Source organism: Giraffa tippelskirchi, chromosome 11, assembly GCF_054371585.1.
Source record: "Giraffa tippelskirchi isolate mGirTip1 chromosome 11, T2T-mGirTip1v1.2.pri, whole genome shotgun sequence".
NCBI classification, from domain to species: domain Eukaryota; kingdom Metazoa; phylum Chordata; class Mammalia; order Artiodactyla; family Giraffidae; genus Giraffa; species Giraffa tippelskirchi.
This window is the reverse complement of record NC_137285.1, coordinates 60,979,354-60,999,702: the sequence shown is the minus strand read 5'-3', so window position 1 is coordinate 60,999,702 and position 20,349 is coordinate 60,979,354. Positions and strand designations below refer to the sequence as shown.

The 20,349-nt window shown below is 42.9% G+C and overlaps 1 protein-coding gene and 1 long non-coding RNA gene across 49 annotated transcripts in view; one reads left to right on the top strand and one right to left on the bottom strand.

Annotated features, from left to right (window-relative positions):
• Positions 1-20,349, top strand: part of SH3D19 (SH3 domain containing 19) — a 196,931-nt gene that overhangs the window by 47,682 nt on the left and 128,900 nt on the right. The window lies entirely within an intron of this gene.
• Positions 3,961-4,745, bottom strand: LOC145526966 (uncharacterized). The gene is made up of 2 exons (XR_014069359.1): positions 4,585-4,745; positions 3,961-4,394 (listed from the first exon to the last, which is right to left on the bottom strand). It is a non-coding gene; the product is annotated as an uncharacterized LOC145526966 (long non-coding RNA).

The following is a 20,349-nucleotide window of genomic DNA, read 5'->3' as shown; positions in this document are numbered from 1 at the left end:
ACTGAACTGAACTGAACTGAAGCAGCATCTCTGGCTTTAACCTGCTGGATGTCAGGAGTACCACCCACCCCTAGTTGTGACAACCAAAAATGTTACCAGGTGGGGAGAGGTGGAGTGCAGAGTCACCACCCGTGGTTGAGAACCACTGCTGTAGAGTAAGGATGCCGCTTCAGGTTGCAGTCTTCTCTTGAGCACCCTGAGAACAAAACAGGGACAGCAGTACATTTGCAGGGGTTTTAGCTTTTTATCTGTAGTTCCAGGAAAGGTAGATGGGTTCCATTGTCTCTTTTCTAATTCCATCTATCAGGTCACTCTCTTATACTGGAAAACAGATAAACCCCTTTATGAAAATCTTCTAAAGAATTATTGATTTATCTAGCCAATGAGTCGCAGGCCCTGGCCTGGCAGCAACAGTCAGCTGTGCCCTCTATTGAAAGATCCAGTTTGGTCTTAGTTCTTGAACTTGGACAAGAAATAGTTCCACTAACCAGTATGTCTTGGAACTAGCCCATATACTTGGCATTTATGTCAGGGCCAAGGCCTGCACAACCTTCTGGAGACAACCCTCTTCCTCCCCCTGCCCTTTGCTCATTGCACTCGCTTTCTCCACAGGGACCAGTCCTGCTCTGAGCTCCCTCCTGTGTGCCCTGGGTCCTGCTGCCTTTTAATCAGTCTCCCTTTGCAGGAGTTGCTTCTGCTCTTTTGATCACTAAAGTAAAATATTTTTTGTTTATTCACTTGAATTTATACTAAATGAATTTTTCCTTTCTCTTTTGACAGCTAGCTTTCTTAGTCTATTGCTTTCATTTTGTTATTTAGAAAATAAGATTTGATACTTTCTCTTTGTATAATAGGTACTGTTAGAAGATCAGGAAGATGATAAAGAGAGCCGTTTTTCTCTTCTCAAGGTTGTTCTTACCTATTCAGAGGAAATAAAGCTGTGTGCAGTCAAATAATTTCTGATGGAATATAGTAAGATTTACAGATAACTAGAATCAAAGGGCAGGTGTGATTTTGGAGTTGTACAAAGATCTTTAATAGAGCTTACTAATAGTGAGTGGAGGTAATTTGGTATAGTGGAAGGAGCTGAATCTTTTGAGTCAGACAGTCCTGAGTAAATCTGTTAAATATTCGGTGTGTGAACTTAGCAAGTTACTTAACCTCTTTGATCCTCAGTTGTTGTTGTTGTGTGTGTGTTTTCATTTGTAAAAGTGGAATAAATAATACCTTTTTGAGTTGTTAGGGTGAGATAAGATAATTTTTAAAGTGGCCGGTATAGTAATTGATACAAAGAAGATATAAAGAGAATACAAGTTCCTGCCATAGTTGGAGGTGAGATAAAGATGTCATGACACCCAGAGAAACCACTTTGGCAGGCAGCATGACTTGGCTCAAGCCATCTCAGCATAGACTCTGGACTTAGCTTTTTAGCTTCTGAATTCTTGTCAGAGCACCTAGAATAGATCAAATTCAAGAGACTGACTCACTAAAATTTAAGAGACTTGTGCATGAACCAGAATGTTGATTTGCAGTGAGGACTATTCATGTTTATCATTTGGCATTTTCATTTTTCCCTACATGGGCACACCTTGATGTTGAATAGGGAAACCAAATTAGTAAAAGAGTGGTGGTTTGAAGAGGCTTCAAAGGTCAGAACAAGTGGAACTGGCAAATCTTTACAAGCATTTCATTCAAGAGGATGAAATATCCCTTCTTCTAAAAAGAACTGGGTGAAAGAGTGCTTCTCCATAACAGAACATGTTTTTCTAAATAAACACAAAGTTTATGTTCATCAGACTCAGAGGCTCTCTCCTTTTACAGCCCAGGATCTGATGAACACAAAGGCATCTGGCTTTTGTTTTCTTCGATTCCAAGTGGAGACCCTTCTTCTTCCTAATGATGTTTTTCTTCAGTTAGTGCCAAATACTGTTGATAACACTTAAGCTTTCTCCGGTATGGTCTCATTCCTGGTATGCTGCCTTGAGATTACACCCAAATCTCCATGTTTAGCTTATTCCTAAAACACAGAATCATGTATTTACTGATGTTTTGTGCATCCTTTCTATGGAAAACTATCTCTTTTCATCTCACTCATTTTGCGTATGTTTTACTTGTTACGTTTCAGTTTTTGAAGATTTTGGTGAGCAGTTAGTAGGGCAGTGCTGTGTAGTTCCCATTCCTCCATTACCAAAGGTTAGTGAGTAGTTAGTTAGTTTTCCAGTGCTACAGTATTAAAAAGTATTACGTCAGACATCGGGTGTGTGAAACAAGCAAACTTAACACCTTGAGCTGAGAGTTGTATCAAACAACTTCTAAAGTACCTTCCAACTATTTTATGATTTTAAAACCTGTTTTTATCTCTTTACTTGATTTCTTGGCTTTAATAGAACATGTTTTTCTAAATAAATACAATGCGTATCTTCATCAGACTAAGAGTCTGTCTCCTTTTGCAGCCTAGGGTGGATCTTTAGATCCATCCTCTTCACTCATATTCTTTTGTCATTTCTTACTTATTTAGCATCTCATATATTTAATAAGTTTATCTTTTGCTGAAGCATTTTTCCAGTGTCAGTTATGCCTTGCTTGCAATTCGTAGTGCTGTCATCTAAAAAATAAATCCTGAGATCTTATAAACATGCACAGTGTTCTTTTGAGTATAGATTGTAATTGGTCTTGGAATCCTGCTTATATTTTGCATAATTTTTGCATTTGGGAAATTAATTTTTTTCAATGTTCTTAGCTATTTTCTTCATGTATGGAAGGATTTTTGATGGCCCAGATTTAACTTTCTTATTTTTATGTAACTATCTTATCTTTGCAGTTATTAATGAAAATTTTCATTTTCAAACAATGATTTTATTGGTATTGAATGAAATTTGAGCAAGAAATGTTCACTTTGCTGCTGTTCATTTTACCATCTTCCTGCAACTGCTGATTGTTTTTCACTATTATTTGTCTAGTAATGTGGAATATCCTGAATCATTTTAATCAATATCTTATGAAAGATAAATTAACTCACCGCTGGCCAGCGTAAAATCTCGTGTTCTTAACAACTCTTCATATATCAAGAAAAGGATGGGAGTAAAGCAGCCATACAGTTCTTAATGAGACATGTTCTTAGACCCTTCTCTGAATACATGTGCTCTCAGTGGGTGGGATGAACAGGAGACTCAGAAATAGTCTCTCCCAGAACTCCAATTTAACCCCGCCCCAGGCCTCTGCTTAATGTTTGACTGCTAAACAGAGTCAGTTTTCACTTCCAGACCCTTCCCTTATTGATTTGTAGAAGGTGGCCCTTGTGTCTGCAGTGATTCTTGCCTCCTAATATTTACACCTTGTCGAGTCACTTCTAAAGAAGTGGTGAGATGTCTTTCTGGTTATAGAAAGAGTGCAGCTTCTTTTGGGGGTGTTTTCTGTCACTTCCTCTTGGATCACTCACTGTGTGTGAAGCCAGCTGCCCTCTCTCCCCGCAGAGAGGCCTCTGAGAGTGACCTTGAAGCAGGTTCTTTATGTCAATAGTTGAAGATGACTGCAGCTTGCAGCAAGCAGCCTCTTGAAACATCGTTAGCAGGAACTACCTAGTTAAGTCCCCCTGATTCACAGACACTGAGAGATAGTAAATGTAGTCTCCGGTTTTGGGGTAATTTGTTATATAGCAGTAGATAGCTAACATGCTGCGCTAGGCTCCTCTTGCCTAACGTGCTTCCACTGAAACCTGCTAGTCCTCCGAGTCCCTGGTTTTTCTTTAGAACTCAGACTAGTCCCAGATTGGATGGTTTTCGCTGAATTCAGCCAAGGGCAAGCTAGTTCACCTCTCTGGACCCTGCTGCTTCTGTAGAACGTGGGGGATTGATTGGGTCAGGGATTTCCAGATCCCTTTCAGCCCTAAAGTTCTCTGCTTTTGTATTTCCCCAGGCCCCAACTCCAGTTTCATCCAAAAAATGAATATGAGAAATAATAGAGTCAACCAAACTTTATTCACATGGGGGACCTTGCTTTCCATGTTGACATGTAGGAGACAAGGCAACAAGCAGATTTGGCTCCTGGGAGCTGTGCCTAGAGGTAGCTGACCTGCTTCTATCTTGCTGAATCTTCAAAATCTCTCCTCAAAATCCTCAACTTTAACTGGTTCTTTCTCCCTCAGCTAGTTAGGGTGGCCCCAGGAATATGAGAGGCAGAAGCATTACCAGGAAGAACCTGGAGAAATCTGACCTGGGGGTAGCAGAAAGGTCAGCATGCGACACGGCTGACTTCTCAATCCAAGACTTGTAGAAACTGATGTTTGTAAATACTCCAGGCTCGTTGATTCCGATGCAGTTTGATTCCCAGCTCATCACTCCTGCTAGAACCCAGAAGTCCTTCACTCTGCACATCAGGGGATCTCCTCTACTGGCCTGAAGGAGAGAGGACATATGGCCAGGCCATGCACAGGGCAAGAGACTAATAGTTTAGCCAGGAGCTGTGGAGTTCGGGCCTGTCTCGACACTCCTGGGTTCACCCAGGGACCACAAAGCTCCGAGACATGGAGGAAGCGCACTGAGGACAGGGGGGCTCTGAAAGACGCCTGCAGCAATGGATTCTTACTGTGCACGCATCTGGCTGCCCCGCTGGGAGCTGGGAACAGATCATGGCTTCACTGATGGGTTCCACTCCTCGCAACAAGCTTTCTTTCTGATATTTCTTGCATGTCTGGAGATCAATGAGGTGCACTTTTAGCTCCTTCAGTGTGTAAGGTGGTGTCATAGCTGTAAGGTCAAAAAGGCAAAGCTGTCTTAAAAATTAGGAAGCAACTTTCAGCTTTGGATACAATTTCATGCCTTTGATTTTCAGGGATATCTCTGATTTCGTTTCTGCCCCCATCATAGGCAGTACTGTGATTTCTGGTTTGGCGAATGGTCTCAAGGCTGCAGTCCCTAGGTCTGAACAAGACTAAAGGCAGTTGTTCCTGCTCAGATACCACAGATAGCAGAAGAATCTTTTGATTGGGAAAACGTACGATAATGAAGCTGTGAGATTATGTTGTTTGGCTTTGGCATGTACTTATGTTCCATAGAATGTAAGAAGGTGGGTCTGATGTACTGAGAGAGTCAGGCCAGCTGGTGTGTGAGCTCCTCCTCTCTCAGTCTGGCTTGGGACCTGCTGAGGATCCATGTTCATGTCTGCTTGCCCGTCCACCAGCCCACACACATTCTGCCAGGTGCTGGAGGAGAACTGAGAACTCTCTTCTGAAGTTCATTGCTTTGGCCTTTTCACTTTTAAGGTCTTAGCAGTATTGTGAAACAGGAGCAAAAGCTGCTGTAAATAAGCAAAGTAATTCTAGCAGCAGAAGTATGAAGGAAGCAGAGGGAAGCTGGGGCTTAACGGAGAACTGAAGACTGCAGAACTTCGGATTAATTGCTGGAGAGTAGGAGCACAGCATATCTTGTGCCAGGAGTGGTGCAGAGAGTAGGGGGAGGGAATGTCAGTGGGGCAAACAGAGCTCAGAAAATCTGCTTATCCTCACACTGGAATATCCCAGAACTGTCCCATCCAGTCACCCAGCAGGAGGTTGCGCTCTTCAGCTGGACTGCTGGTGTCGGGAGACAGATGGGCAGGACAAGAGGGCTGAAGGAAAGTGGGCGGGCCAGCTCTGCCACAGCGATGGCACTAGATGCGTGTCCCTGGAAATCGGGGTAGGGAATAATCCTGCACACGGGGATGATCGTTGTTTTGGAGCCTTGGTAACCAGAGACCTGAAGTGATCCCACCAGTACCTCATATTTTCTGGTGTCCTCAGACCTGAGAAGAAGAGGAGCAGAACAAGTAGCCTGGGTTTCAGAACAAGTAGCCTCAGTCGTGGAGCGTTCCAGCAGAGCCCATGGTTCTGGAGGTTGTATTGTTCACCTGGCTAAGCACTGTTTCTTCAATAAGTGAAACTGAGACATCACCTGGCTGTCATAGGGCTTTTGGTCTCAAGGGTTGTGTGTCTGTGTCGAGGGAGAGAGAGGTTGGAAGAGAGGGAGGGAGGCAGAGACAACACACAAGTAAACAAGTATAAAATTTTTAATTGTGAAAAATCTTATGAAGAAAATCAACAGGATTTTAAGGTGGAAAGTAAAAGATGAGGGAAGAACCTCTGAATTGGAGCAGGGAAGGTCTTCTTGAAGAGAGAACCTTTCAACTGAGTCCCACAGGGCAGGAGTCAGCCATGTGAAGAGCTATAAGGAAAAGCATTCCAGAGGAAACAGCATATGCAAAAGCACTGAGGGTAGGAAAGAGCTCGGCAGTTTCTAGAAATAGAAATAAATCCGGAGTAGAATGGGCTGATGTGGAGATGAGCAGATACCTGGTAATTCATGGCTTACAAATTTTCTTCTAGGTTCCTGAGCAGTGACTGGAGGATTTGAAGGAAGGAATGACATGATTTTGCCTCTGATTAAAAAAAAAAAATCACTTTGTTGTGTGTATGAAGGTAGCAAAAAACAGTTGTTGTGATGTGGATGAACCTAGAGCCTGTGATAGAGTGAAATAAGTCAGAAAGAGAAAAACAAATACTGAATATTGGAACTGACGAACCCATTTGCAAGGCAAGAATAGAGGCAAGATATAGAGAAGGGACTTGTGGACCCAGAGGGGAAAAGAGAGGGTGGGAGGAATTGAGAGAGTAACGTGGATATGTACACTACCACGTGTAAAATATACAGCTAGTGGGAAGCTGCTGATAACACCGGGAGCTCAGCTCGGTGCTCTGTGATGACCTTGATGGGTGAGATGTGAGATGAGGGGTTGGGAGGGAGAGTTGAGAGGGAGGGGATAAATACATACATACGGTCGATTCACATTATTGTACTAGAGAAACCACAATGTTGTGTAGCAATTATATTCCAATTTAAAAAACAAACACCTATGATGCTGTTGCAGTGGTCCAGGACAGCTGTGCTAGAGTCAGAGTATTTTGTGGAAGTAAAACTGAAGAATTAGGTGTTTGCAGTGAATGTGGAGGGTTAGGGAAAGTGAGGCTTCATATTTCTGAGCAACTGGCTATGTTACTGAATGAGATGGGAAGAAAGGGAGAGAAAGGTTCGGGATGTTGGTGGCCGTAAAATTGTAGTTTTCATTTGATCACTTTGTCTTTGAGATAACAGTGGGATAGCTGAATAGAAACGCATCAGAACTAGAGTTAGGAGCTGGTGATGAAAATGTGGGTGTTATCAACCAACCTGTGACATTTTAAACCATAGGAATAGGGGTGGCCACCTAGAGAGACGGAAGAGGGCTCAGAACCATGCACCCAGAATGGTGTCAAGATGTGGGTAGAGAATTAGATGGGAGGAGGGTGGGAAACTGTTTTTAGACATTCATTTCAGTCAAGATGATTTTCAAATGTGAAGAGACCTGAAGTCTAAGAGTAGTCGTACTGAACTGACTAGGCAGTGCTAAACTAGCTGGGGCAGGAAACATTTGGACTTACTTCTTAGGAACAGGTACTGTTTCGGACAATGCCAGACAAACTCCTCTGACCTTAGCCCGGGAGCTCCAGTCACCCACCTCTCTGACGGGTCTCCCCTAAGCGGGGCCGCACTCACCAGAAGCAGCTCGCCACTGTCAGCACCCACTGCTTGGAGATGAGGGAGGCTGCACAGACGTGAGACAAGCCCTGGCGGTGCTGACCTGCCAGGGCCGCTGCCCCACGTTGGCCTCCAGGCCGGAGACGATGCCAGATAAAACCGCGGGCCGCCCACAGACCGCCGACAGAGAGAGGCCTGGGAGGCCTGCCCTAGGACCCTGCCCCCCCCACGCCCTCCCCATGCTGGTGTCCTCTCCTCGGCACCAGGCCCCTTCCGTGGCCCCTGGGCATGCCGGCCCTGACGGGGGCGCCTTACTTGACTTGACGAGACCCTCGGGTTCCTCCTCATCTGTGCCTGAAGAGAGAAAGGGGGGTAGTGCGGGGGACAGCCAGGATGGCTTCTTATTTACAAAGGCCCCTGAAGCCCCCGCCAGGATTCTCCTCACCCCAAGAATTCACCTGAGATCCCCAACAGAAGAGGCAGTAGGAAGACCCAGCCCGCAGGGCCCATGTTTCTGTCCTCAGAGTCTCCTCCTCCTGCTTTCTGGACTCAGATCCCAGGGCGAGATCAGCTGGGGAGCCACCTAGAAGGGGGGCCAGAACCGGCTTCCCCTCCTCTTCTTCGGTCTGCTCTCTGTCCAGGCCAGATCCTGGAGGGTGCAGCTGCAGGACTCGGGGGAGGAACCAGGGCCTCAGCACCCCCTGCTGCCCAGGCGGACCAGGGTGACGAGGCTCCTGCCTGTGGGGGGAAGAGGGGCAGTGAGGGTGGGTGCTAGGAGGAGCAGGGCTCAGTTGGTACAGAGACCCTCCTAGTGTGGGCCGGGGCTGAGTTCGCAAGCTTCCTCTGCCTCATCCGCCAAGTCTCAGGGGCCTGCCTAGTTGCTCCCACCTACTCCCACTCCCCACCCCCCAGCCACTCGCCGTGCCAGCCATTAGTGACCTTCTGAGGCAAGACCCTGAACTTGGGTCACGAAGGGCCATGCAGAGGTCTGCCCCAAGTCCTTGGCCTTGAGAATAGCTACAGGACTGATAAGATAAAAAAGCGGAACTAAGCCAGTCAGTTAGCTGACCAATATGTTCTGCTTTCTCGCTTGCCTTTTTGTGCTTCAGTCTCTACCTATTGTAATTGGTTCTTTGCCTTCCTAAGTCAGGGAATACTTACTGGGCCTTTATTGGGTACAAAGTACTGTGCTAACTGTGGAGCAGATCTGTAAAGGGGAAGGCATCGTGGGGGTGCCTTCCTCCAAGGAGCTGACACTCTGGTCGGAGAGAGGTGGAATAAGGAAGTGACTCTGGAGATTTCGACTTGTACTTGGTACCTTATTCATTACAAAAGGAGGGGCAGGTGGCTCTGGGAGCCGAGGACAGAGCACTGTGTGCTGGCCCAGGCCGTCAAGCCTCATTCCTGGCTTCACCACAGACTGATTTTTGAGAACTTTTGTTCCTTGGTAGCTCAGATGGTAAAGAAACTGCATGTAGTGCAGGAGACCCGGGTTCCATCCCTGGGTCAGAAAGATTCCCCTGGAGAAGGGAATGGCACCCCACTCCAGTATTCTTGCCTGGAGAATTCCATGGACAGGGAAGCCTGGTGGGATATAGTCCATGGGCTCACAAAGAGCTGGACACAGCTGAGCCACTAACACTGGCACTGGCTGATCCTAGACAAGACATCACCTAAATGCTGAGCAAATGTTACTGCTGTTTTTAAAAACATGGCCATGACAAAACAGTTACTGAGACTCTAATGTTCCATATCAATTGCTTGGCACAGAAGGGCATCATGAGTACAGTAAAAATGAATGAGATTAGAAGGCCTATAGAAATAAAGACAAGAGATTATACTTCCAAATATCAAGGATGGGATTATTATAATTACTGAATTAGAGAATTAATTTAACTTGAAGCTTTCAAGAGATCCAGGCACAGGGGAAAAACTGTGATCAAAAAACAGGGTGAGCTTCCCTGGTGGGTTTCCCTGGTGGCTCAGACAGTAGAAGACTTGGGTTCGATCCCTGGGTTGGGAAGATCCCCTGGAGAAGGGAATAGCAACCCATTCCAGTGTTCTTGCCTGGAGAATCCCATGGACAGAGGAGCCTGGTGGGGTACAGTCCATGAGGTCTCAAAGAGTCGGACACGACTGAGTAACTAAGCCCAGCGCACAGCACACTTAGCTCACATCTCACGTCTCATCTCATCTGATAATAAGAACCATACCCTTTAGTCAGGAAATAAGTTTTTTCCCATTGTCAGTTAATTCAGTGAGTTTGTTACAATATTGTAGAAAGCACAGTAGTTAACATAGTAAGTGGTTTTATAGGTGACTGAGAACATTTCTTGTTTTTTATATTTTTTCTCACAAATGGTGATGTCATCATTTTGAATTATGGTAAAGTCATGTCTGTGATGAACTGAACTAACTTAGAAGTGTTGCTATTTCTTGTTATGTAACTTGAAATAAAAGTAGAATTTAGAGAAGATTTCTCTTTCCTCTTTGAAATACCACTCTTTCCAGCTGTGCTTTGGTGCAGTCCACATTCTCTGCATACCCTTTGGACTGTCTGGACTTTTTATTGATGTTTTATTTCCTAAATAAGGTAAAGAATAAATAAAGGTTTCCTAAGGAATCTGTCTCATGTTGCTGCTCTGTGAGAGCCCATCTCAGCTTTACCTGATTGTTGACTATAGGAAGGACAATCCAGAGTCAAAAAAAAGTACCCCAAATCTCAAGATATCAAGTCTGTTCTCTCCCTATTTAGAATAGATAAGATCTCAGAATAGAAAGCAAAATTAATTATGGCCATGAGGCCAGCAGTTAAATATTATGATTAAGGTACTAATGTGCATAATTAATAATGTAGACAATTAAAAATTCTACAGAGGAAAGGTCAGTTTAGAATCGGTTATAATTCAAGTTGGGGTTTTTTGGTGTTTTTTTTTTTTTTTTTTGGTTTACAAAAAGAACAGACTAGTGTCTATAAATGTTGAATTGATTCTAAACAGTTTAACATGATATTACAGAAGCTTTACAATATTTTATGTTTGCCTAACATTGTCATCTACACAGTGACTCTGGGAAGGGAGCATGTTTTCATCTCTCTTTTTATAAATGAGGAATCTAAGAGCCTTGGAGGTTGTATGACTGAACTAGTTGTGTCACACTGTTCACTAGCAAAGCTGGGAGTCGCTTCTGTTTCCTAGTCTAGTGCAAGTGAAAGCTGCTCAGTTGTGTCCGACTCTTTACGGCCCCATGGACTATACAGTCCATGGGATTCTCCAGGCCAGAACACAGGAGTGGGTAGCCTTTCCCTTCTCCAGGGGATCTTCCCAATCCAGGGATTGAACCCTGGTCTCTCGCATTGCAGGCGGATTCTTTACCAGCTGAGCCACCAGGGGAGCCCAAGAATACTGGAGTGGGTAGTCGTTCCCAACCCAGGGATCGAACTGGGCAGATTCTTTACCAACTGAGCTATCAGGGAAGCCCTCCTAGTCTAGTAATCAGATTTAAATCTAGATTTTTTGATTCATGGTCTAGGAATCTGCCTCCACACTACAGCACCTTCCCAAGTCCAGGGAACAGAACTCATTTATTCAGCAGGCATGTGTTCAATGCCCGTTCCAGGTACTGTTCTACTCCTGGGTCGGGAAGATCCCCTGAAGAAGGGAAAGGCTACCCACTCCAGTATTCTGGCCTGGAGAATTCCATGGACTGTGTAGTCCATGGGATTGCAAAGAGTCAGACATGACTGAGTGACTTTCACTTTCAACATAGAAAAAGCCCTGTAAACATGGATTTTCTATTTTAATTTTAGGTCACATATGACAACTTCTTAGGAGAAAAGTTAAACAAGACAGGGTTGCTGGAGTGGGCATCACTTTTAAATAGAGTGGTTCAGAGGAGGCATCAGTGAGGTGATTTCTGAGCAGGAATCTGAGGAGAGGCAGTGAGCCAGGGGGTTAACTGGGGGAAAGGGATTGAAGCCCAGAGTGTAACTTACAAGGCTCTTGAGCAGAAGTATGTTTGGGATGTTTGAGGAACACTGAAGCTACAGCAGAGTGGGCAAGGGGCTCCCATGATAGGAAGTGAGGTCAAACTGGGGGTAGGGTCACACCACATGGACTCTCAGAGACTACTGTAAGGCCTTTGGTTTCTAGTTTAAGGAGAATGACAAGATTTTGGCCTGACAAAGGATTCTACTGGCTACTGAGTTGAGAACGGTCAGGGGTAGAAACAGGGAGGCCAATGAGAAAAGCATTGTGATAATTTGGACAGAGGTGATGGTGGCTTTGGATGAGGCCATGGAGGCAGAAGTGATAAGAAGTGGTAGATTTTGGTGGCATTTTTAAGGCAGAACCAAGGAGACATGATGATGGATTGGTTGTGGGTGGGAGTCAATAATGACTCCAAGGTTTTGGGCCTGAGCCAGTTGAAGTGCAGACTGTCCATTTACTGAGCTGGGGCACCTGGAGGAGGAGCAGGTTGTTGAGGGGTAGAAGTTCATTTATAGGCACGTTTAAGACACTTGACAGATGTCTAACTGGAGATATCCTCTAGGTAGCTGAATATACGAATCTGTAGTCGGGAGATTCCCACAGACTAAAGGGCTAGATTAGGGTGGTGTCAGCATGTCATAGTATTTAAAGCCAAGGGATGAGGTAAGGTCACCTAGGGAATGAGCATAAATAAAACCCTCTGTGAGTTCTACGGATTGATCACACCAAAGTTTAGATGAGGTAAGCAGGAACCGATAAGAGCCCAAGTGGATAGCAGAGAGGAAGGCAGAGAGCTGATGTAGTATTCTGGAAGCCAAGTGCAGAAAGCGTTTCAAGAAGGAAGAAGTGATTGGCTGCCGAATGCGGCAAACAACAAAGAAGCAACCATTGGATTTGGTGTCATGAAATGAATTCAAGAGAAAGAGGAGAACTTGGAGACGGCAAATATACAGGCAATTTTTAAGAGTAATTTTGTTGTTAAAGTAGAGACACAGCTGGCAGAAGAGCCTGGGTGGAACAGCGTTGCTAGTTTTTGTCTTAAGATGAGAGAAATTACGTCAGTTTGTGTACTAATGGAATTATCTGAGAGAGAGAGAAATTGATGCAGGAGAGAAAGTGGGAGAATTGGTGAAGCTGTGTCCCTGAGATAGGAGGGGACTGAGCCCAACTCACTGGTTGAGGATGAGGATGCTTAGACCGGAGCACAGACCCGTCTTTCCTACAAGAGCGCAAGCAAGCATGTGGGCACAGATGCTGGTTGGCGGGAAATGTGGTGGTAGAAATTGTCTACCGATGGTTTTCATTTCCTTAGTGAACTAGGAAAGAAATCATCTGCTGAGGATAGGAAGGGAAGTGTTGAGGACTTAAGAAGAAGTGAACTGAGTGTGAGAGATGAATGGACCAGAGAAATAGCAGTGTGACTGCTGGGCACAGAAAGTACCCACTTGAAGTGAAATTGGCAAGATTGTGTGTTTACACATAGTGTTCAGCAACAGGGGTGGAGGCATGGGGGGAGCAGAAGGGTGACTAATCAAGTTGAGAATTTCTGATGATCGTGTGGTGAAGGGGGAGCGGAAAGGAATGATTATAAAGATAAATCAGGAATTGAAACTGGAAAAGAGGGAAGTTACGAATGGGGAGGGTAGAGAGTCAAGTGAGGTAAAAAAAATCAGTGGATTACAAATCCTAATGCGGTTGGAAAATACTGGAAGTGGCATTCTTGCCATAAGAAGTGTAAGAGAGAACGTGTGCTGGGAAGGTGAAATGCTAACATAGAGACCATGGGGGAGATGCAGTTGTTGGTGATGCCGAGGCCAGAGAGGACCGCAAAGGTAGTGTCTGAGGCCGAGTGAAAAGATCATTTAGTCCTGAAGACAGGTTATGGTGGAAAGGCAGTGACTGTCAGAAGCATGCAGAGATCCGAGGCTGTTCTTGCACTTGCCCTGAGTCCTTCAGAGTGAGGACCCAGACCCTGGGCTGCAGAGCCGCTGAAACTTGCAACTGGAATGCATCCATCGGTTACTGGACTTTATTGCCTGATCTTCAGCTGTGATTAATCTAACCAGACTGCTCCTTTTTTCAGCTAGTTTTCCATTCGGTTCATAAAACTGCCCTGGAAGACACAGTTAGGTCTAGTGCACATGTGAACAGAGAGAACGCCCCTCTCTCTTGGCAGGCAGGCAGATGGGAAGAAACCGAGAGTTAATAGTTATTATTAAAATATTAATAGGCTTGGTTCCTTCTTCTGCTGCATGCTAAATATAATATATGATTGGTTTTTTCCTTTACCATCATTGAAATTTTAAATAGTAGAAAAATGTATGAAGTAAAATAGAGAGTTTCCTTCTCATTTCTATACTTCTAGCAAGTTGTGGGTTGTTTTTGAACATCATTCCAGGTCTCTCTGTCCTTGTTTTTCTGCCTGTACTTATATATTTGTGTGGGGTTTGTATACACATGTCTGTGCAGATGTATATTTACATCACAGGAAAAAGCAGAAGTATTCTTTATGCAAAGTAACTTTTCCTACTCAAACTTTTTCTACTTCCTGTGCCCATATATACCAACCTAATTACTTTTCTTTAGGACAGCTACATAGCAGTACACAGTATAGAAATAGTACAATTTGAAAATTATGCCAAAAAAATCATGCCCTTGTTGATTGGACACTTAGGTTTTCTTTATTTTCTGCTATTATAAATGATGCTAAATATATGTGTATTCTGTATTACTCTTCCTGCATACTTGTACGTTGCTGTGATATGAATTGTCCTGACATGGAATTACAAAAGGAAAGACAGTATGTTTTACCATGTGTCACAGTTTCTGTTTCTGAGACAGCTTCAGAACATGCTGGTTAGCATGCACAGTGCATGGCCTCCACTCTGCCTCTGGAAGCTGACTGTGGAGGGACCCCTCCTTTCTGGAGGAGGCCACAGACTTGGCCTCCACTCGACTGGAGAAGATCCAATAGTGCATGAGCCAGCCACTGTGATGCCCTTCCTCTTTGACCTGTAAGAAGCAAGAGTCAGCCCATGAAGTTACCTGTAGAAGAAAAAAGAAAAATCTAATCTCTATCGCAAAATCGTCCTCCAGAAAGATGGCCCCCGTTCATTATGACTGAGGGCATCTCTTCCCACCTCATTCATACTGGTTGTTTCTCTTCCCGCCCTCTCCAGTTTAGCCAATCTGATAAGACCATTAGGAGAAAATATTTTAACCAGGCAATTCTGTAATAATTGGGGGAGTAACTGAAGTTGGGAAATCAGAAAAATAGCGAGATAGTTTTATACCTATTCCTTATGTAAAGTATGGAATATTAATGCTTCTCCAAATTCTGAGACTTTGCTAAAACAAAGCAGGCCTTAGCCAACACCTTAAATAGGAAAGTGGACAGAGGCAGGGCTGGAGATTAATAGAAGTCATAGAAATAAAAGGACAGAACTGATTTCTTTTGTTTCTGAAAATGTTTCCAAATCTGTTTTTTAAATAAGTTTGCAAAGATTTCAAGTCTGCTGGTAAACCCTGATAAAGAATTGATTTCAGATTTTATCTAAGTTGAATTCTGAGTTTCTGGTGACTAAATTGGAAAGAAATTTTGTATCAGTAATCAGGTTTCCAGATCTTTAAACTTTGACCTTTTTTTGAAAGGAGAGACCTGTAATAGTACATATTGTAGATTATGTACTGCTTTTTCAGATTCCCGTTGCTTATTCTATGGGCTGCCTGCGTGGGTTAGTGGTAAAGAATCAGCCTGCCAATGCAGGAGCAGGAGATGCAGGTTCAATCCCTGGGTCAGGAAGACCCCCTAATGGCAACCTACTCCAATAATCTTGCTGAGATAGTCCTATGGACAGAGAATCCTGGTGGGCTACAGTCCATGGGATCACAAAGAGTCAGACACAACTGAGCGTGCACGCATGCTTATTCTATATGGAATCTTACATTTATGATCTTGTAGTAAAAGTTATTTCTTGTTGATGACTGATAGCTTTCTGATACTTTTTCAGAGAAACATTTAAGCTTTCAGTATGAAACTAGAAGAGCCAAGTATAATTGTTTTTCTTTTATTTAACTAAGAAAATATATTTTAGAGTGTGACTTTTATGGATATGATGAGGATATACCTAGGATGAAGGGTATGTACAGACTCTGAATATATGTATGAGTGTGTATGTGTTTTGGTTACCTTTATTTTGAATACGTATTTGTCAGCAAAATAATTACATAGCCTTAAGTGGTTTATGGTTGGGTTTTCATGTAAGTGCATATCTGTTTAAAACTCAAAACAGTCTTGTAATATGCACTTAAATGTCTTTGAGGCTCAGTTTATGTCTTTATGGAGAAGATGATAAAAAAGTAACAGATGGCCAACAAGGATATTAAGTTGACAGGGAAGCAACTGAATTTAGTTACTTTTGTTGCAGAATTTAAGAAATTTTAATCAGTGTAAATTCAATTCAAGAAAATCTTGGGAGTATGTTTCCTCTGAAGTGTGTTTGTTTTGTTTTTCTAGGTGGCAGGCGGTGGGGTGGGTGGGGTGGGGGGGGCAGGTGGGGGGGGCTTGCTGGAAAGGAAGGAGGGAGGGAGAGAGAGAGGGAAGAGGAATAAAATAGGTTTGAACCCATGTTTATGGTTCCAGAGTCAGTGCTATTTCTACTTCTCCAAGAGTCTATTTTCTGTTGACCTTTATTAGATGAAATTCTTGATACTCAGGAAGTTTTGCTAACCTTAGATCCTAAATATGCTTCTGACTGGATTATGCGTGTTTGAACATGTAAATTAAGTTTAACCTTTTACTTAATGTTCCCTACTGTATAGGGAGAACTTTGAAGCAAGGATCAGAAATCAAATGACATTAATGCTTCCTAATTAGAGAAATCTCTATTCAGTGCTAACTAAAAATATATTGGCTGGACTTCTGGTCAGCTAGGCTTAATTCTCAGCACTAAATTCCTGAACACTATGGGTAAAACACTTTGTTCAGTTTAGAAGTAACTAGGTTACTATGAGGGGGGGTGGGGAAAGCAGTTAAGAAAATAAAAATCATTTAAAACTATCTCATTGTTAAAAAATACGGTTAACATGAAATAAAGAAGAATGGTCATCTCTGATGTGTCTGGAGGCAGGATGATCATATTTTAGTATGTTCTTCCTATTGCTTGCTGCTATGGGCTATTAAAAATAAGTGTTTCTGGAAATCTCAGTACTGAAGATAGGTAAATGGGAACACTTATACTGCCTTTTTTCCATAAATACTAGGTAACTTTAAAAGAGCGATGAGAAAATTATACCACTTGTGCACAGCACCACATTGTTTTCTCAAAAGTAAAGAACTTTTTAGTATAGTCACATTATGTGCAATTCAACTCAAGATTTGACTCTGCTGTTTTATTTAATCCATATAAAATAGATGCAGGGACTTCCCTGGTGGTCCGGTGGCTAAGACTCAGCACTCCCAATGCAAAGGGCTCAGATTTGGCCCCGGGTACTCTTGCCTGAAAAATCCCATTGACGGAGGAGCCTGGTAGGCTACAGTCCATGGGGTCGCTAAGAGTCGGACACGACTGAGCGACTTACTTTCACTTTTCCCTTTCATGCACTGGAGAAGGAAATGGCAACCCACTCCAGTATTCTTGCCTGGAGAATCCTAGCGACGGTGGAGCCTGGTGGGCTGCCGTCTATGGGATTGCACAGAGTCGGACACGACTGAAGTGACTTAGCAGCAGCAGCAGCAGGGAGCTAGACCCCACATGCCACAACTAAGAGTTCACATGCTGCAATTGAAAGATCCTGCGTGTTGCAGCTAGAACCTAGGGTGCCCAAAGAAGTTACATATATATATATATATATATACTATATATATATATATATATATATTAGATGCATCTGCTCAAAAACTTTACTTATAGACTTATACTAGTAAGACAAAATGGAGGGGTGGAGGTCACAGCAGAGGTTGACTCTAAGTGGTCAGAAGAGAACTTTTTAGGGTGATGTTTTAAAATGATTGTAGTAATGGTTGCACAACTCTGTCAATTTACTAAAAATCATTGAATTGTATACTTCAAACAGGTAATTTTATGGCCTGTAAATTATACTTTGTTAAAGCTGTTAATGTTTTTTAATGAAATGGAAAGTACATGACAGACAGGCCCTGGAAGACAGAAAATCTAAAAGAAAATTTATTATTGATGAAGCTGAGAAATTTGTTAAAGATCTACCCTCCCTTCTCTCTTCAAGTTTACAAGGCAAATCTGTCACACCTTAAGGAACAAATCATCCCAATATGATTTTGAGCTGTTGTTTAGAAGATAGAAAATGAAGAGAAGTTTTCATTTACCTTTTTATGAAGGGAAAATAACATTGATATTGAAACAACAAAAAGATATTTCTCCTAAAAGAAAACCAAAGATCAATTTTGCTGTGAATATTGAAACAAAAATCTTTGGAAGAAAAATTATAGAATAGAAATCAGTATCGCATTTGAAAAATAACATACAAAACAGCAGTGTAGGATGGTCCTGAGTAGTTTGGGTTCTAGAAGTGGGCAGGCTTGGAATCTCAGTACCAGGACCCAGCTCTGTGGCCTCAGCAATTCTGCTCAACCTCTTTCTTTTCTTGTCAACAAAGTGGGACCAGTAAATAAGAGAACTTACTTCATAGGGTTCTTGTGAAGGCTGAGTGAGTAAAGCACTTAGGAAAGTGTCTGACACCCAGTAAATGTTGGATATGACAATAACTGCATGGCTTATAAAATCTTGAATGTGTCAGAATTTGTTATTCCTCTATTGTTGACCATTAGATTTGCTGTTATAAAGAAGAGTGCAATAATACATATCTTCATATGGAAATTTCTCACACTTTTCTATCCCTGAACATAGAATTTTAGGAGTAGATTTTAGAGAAAGAAATCATAAACTTAAAAAAAAGTGTTTATTGAAGTATAGTTGACTTATGTTGATTTCTGCTGTATATCAAAGTAATTCAGTTATATATACATATATTTTTCATATTTTCTGTCATGGTTTATCACAGGATACTTCCCTGTGCTATATAATAGGACCTTGCTGTTTATCCCTCTTATATATACTAGTGGCTCAGGTGGTAAACAATCTGCTTGCAATGCGGGAGACCTGAGTTAGATCCCTGGGTCGGGAAGATCCCCTGGAGGAGGACATGACAACCCACTCCAGTATTCTTGCTTGGAGAATCCCCATGGACAGAGGAGCCTGGCGGGCTGCAGTCCACGGGGTCACAAAGAGTCGGACATGACCGAGCGACTGAGCACAAGCACAGTCCCAGACTCCCAGCCCTTCCCTCCCTCAGCCCCCTCCCCCTTGACCACCACAAGCCTGTTCTCCATGTCTGTGAGTCTGTTTCTGTTTTGTAGATAAGTTCATTCATGTTGTATTTTAGATTCCACATGTAGGTGGTATCATATGGTATTTGTCTTTCTGTTTCTGACTTACTTCACTTAATATGATAATCTCTAGGTCCATCCATGTTGCTGCAAATTGCATTACTTCATTTTTTTTTTTTTTTTATGGAAAAAGCCATAAACTTTTTAAAGGCCCATATTGCTTTCCAGAAAGACCATACCCCTTCCTAGAGATGATGGTAAGAGTGTCTGTATTGACATTACTCCCACTAGAATTGAACATCATCATTGCAAAGAAAATCGGAGGTAATTTGATAAGTCCCAAATAGAATGTAATAATGTATATCCTTCATTTACTGAGAGCATACAACACAACCTTAACTCAACCATTGTCCCATTTGAGTTCAGTTCAGTCGCTCAGTCATGTCTGACTCTTTGTGACCCCATGGACTGCAGCACGCCAGGCTTCCCTGTCCATCACCAACTCCCAGAGCTTGCTCAAACTCATGTCCATCAAGTTGGTGATGTCCCCCTACTATCTCATCCTCTGTTGTCCCCTTTCCCAGCATCAGGGTCTTTTCCAAGGTCTTTTCTTCACATCAGGTGGCTGAAGTATTGGAGTTTCAGCTTTACCATCAGTCCTTCCAATGGATATTCAGGATTGATTTCCTTTAGGATGAACTAGTTTGATCTCCTTGCAGTCCAAGGGACTCTCAAGAATCTTCTGCAACACCACAGTTCAAAAGCATCAATTCTTCAGCCCTCAGCTTTCTTTATAGTCCAACTCTCACATCCATACATGACTACTGGAAAAACCATAGCCTTGACTAGACAGACCTTTGTTGGCAAAGTAATGTCTCGGCTTTTTAATATGCTGTCTAGGTTGGTCATAGCTGTTCTTCCAAGGAGCAAGCGTCTTTTAATTTCATGGCTGCAGTCACCATCTGCAGTGTATTTGGAGCCCAAAGAAATAAAGTCAGCCACTGTTTCCCATCTATTTGCCATGAAGTGATGGGACCAGATGCTATGATCTTAGTTTTCTGAACGTTGAGCTTTAAGCCAACTTTTTCACTCTCTTCTTTCACTTTCATCAAGAGGCTCTTTAGTTCTTCGCTTTTTGCCATAAGGGTTGTGTCATCTGCATATCTGAGGTTATTCATATTTTTCCCGGCAGTCTTGATTCCAGCTTGTGCTAGAATCAGCCCAGCATTTCGCATGATGTACTCTGCATATAAGTTATATAAGCAGGGTAACAATATACAGCCTTGACGTACTCCTTTCCCAATTTGGAACCAGTCTGTTGTTCCATGTCTGGTTCTACTTGTTGCTTCTTGACCTGCATACGGATTTCTCAGGAGGCAAGTAAGGTGGTCTGGTATTCCCATCTCTTTCAGAATTTTCCAGTTTGTTGTGATCCACACAGTCAAAGGCT